The sequence below is a fragment of the Mobula birostris genome, chromosome 16 (genome assembly GCF_030028105.1).
Source record: "Mobula birostris isolate sMobBir1 chromosome 16, sMobBir1.hap1, whole genome shotgun sequence".
Taxonomy (NCBI): domain Eukaryota; kingdom Metazoa; phylum Chordata; class Chondrichthyes; order Myliobatiformes; family Myliobatidae; genus Mobula; species Mobula birostris.
Genome location: NC_092385.1, coordinates 31,850,826 through 31,852,605, shown reverse-complemented (window position 1 = coordinate 31,852,605; position 1,780 = coordinate 31,850,826). Strand labels below are relative to the sequence as shown.

The 1,780-nt window shown below is 45.9% G+C and overlaps 1 non-coding gene across 1 annotated transcript; it reads right to left on the bottom strand.

Moving 5' to 3' along the window:
- Positions 1-1,348: 1,348 nt before the first annotated feature.
- Positions 1,349-1,507, bottom strand: LOC140211331 (U1 spliceosomal RNA). The gene has a single exon (XR_011889430.1). It is a non-coding gene; the product is annotated as a U1 spliceosomal RNA (small nuclear RNA).
- Positions 1,508-1,780: the final 273 nt, after the last annotated feature.

The window sequence follows — 1,780 nt, the reverse complement described above, 5'->3', positions numbered from 1 at the left end:
AGTAAGCATCTCATCTGTGAGATTCTCAATCTTACATCCTGTACATCCTACTCCAGCTCTTGTGCCTTGAGTTGGTATGCAGGGGCTGTAGCCTAGGGTACTTCCCACAAATGTAGTCATCAGGGAGATTCTGATGTTCCCTGACTTCCCATATCTTGTAGGAGGAGATATCCACTACCCTCACTACCATCCTGCCTACACTAAATCAAGTACTGAGCATGAACAACAAAACTAAAAGCTTACTTGCACCTCTTCACCGAAGGTCTTGGCTCCCCAATTTCATAATTTATGCTCTATAGGGCCTTTGCACTTAACCTTTAATTGGATAAAGTGACTTCAAATTAGCCAATCAATGAGACTTGCCCTTTCAAAGTTCCCACTCTCACTCAGAACGCCTAGGCCACTTACTCAGCTTCTTCACATTAGAGCCTCCCCACTCCTACTCTGGCTCACTCTCATAATAGCCACTCTATTTGACCCAACCTTCTTTTTATTGACTGTTGATAACTAGATGTTAGGCGTTCTTTTACGTTTGCAGGGACGCTTTTGGGGACAGTGTAGGGAGTTAAGGGTCAGGTTAGAGTTTAGGAAAAGGGATGAGGGGGAGTTAGAGGTCAGGGGTGGTAAATGAAGAGTCCAGCCACAAGTTTAAGTCTATTCTCTGCGCCAGTGATCCCAGATGTCATGTCGGTAGGCACTGAGGAGACCAGTCAACCCCAAGTTGAAGACTTGTCCTGGATCAGAGGTCTGTATGGGTGGTGAATCTCGGGTACTGGCAGAGGTCATGAAGGCTGGTCACGGGGGTCAGAGGTCCATGTCAGTCGAGATGTGAGGTCGTGCGGTCCAGAAAGTCAAACAGTACAGAAGGCAAAGCCAAAGATCGAAGTCCAGAGCATGGTGACTCAAGACCGAGGGTTGAGGCCCGAAGGAGTCATGAAGAAATGAAGGAATCACTAGGGCCTGCGTCACCAGGTGGGAGGTCTATGTGAGTCCAGAAGGCGAGGCTCAAATATCAAACCCGTGACTGGTGAATTCTAAAGGTGAAGGCCCAGTGTCTGAAAGTCTGAGAACCTGGGGACAAGGAGTGATGGCCTGGAAGTGACCTGTCCTGGGGTTAGAGGACTGCATGTGTGTGAGAAGGTGGGTCTGAGAGATGCAAAAGGGGCTTGTTTTACTGTTGTTTTGCTTTGTTGCTTTTGTCATTGCTGCCTGTATTGTCAGAATACTGTGTTGATGCCAGAATGTTGGGCTAGGGTTATTAATGCAAACAATGTTTTTCACTGTATGTTTCAATGTCACGTGATAAATAGATCTTATTATTTCTTTTTTTTCCTTTAAAAAAATTTCTTAGCACGTGAACACAGTCCCCCACTACCACAAATTTTGCAGTCGAGTATCCTGCATTTGGGGACATCGCAGGCGTCAACACACCCAAAGTGCAGTGGGATAGCCTCGTCCTGGAAGAACCGCCCTAATGATCACGGTCTCTCCCCTGCCAGGTAAGTATAATAAATAAGTCTAAATCTGAATTGGTTAGTTAGCCACTGTCTTCGATCTCTAAAGGGAAAGAGAAGTGGGGGAGTACACTCACAAGCTCACGCAGACAGGGGAATCAAGTTACCTGAAGTTCTAGACTTCATTATTGAGTCCAGAAGGATGCAACGTACCTAAATGGAAAATGAGGAGCTGTATTCTGAATGAAGTGCTCGATTTCTACAAATTCAAGCAACATGATTTCTCTTTCTGTATCAGCCGTCGACATCTGATGATGGATCAGCTT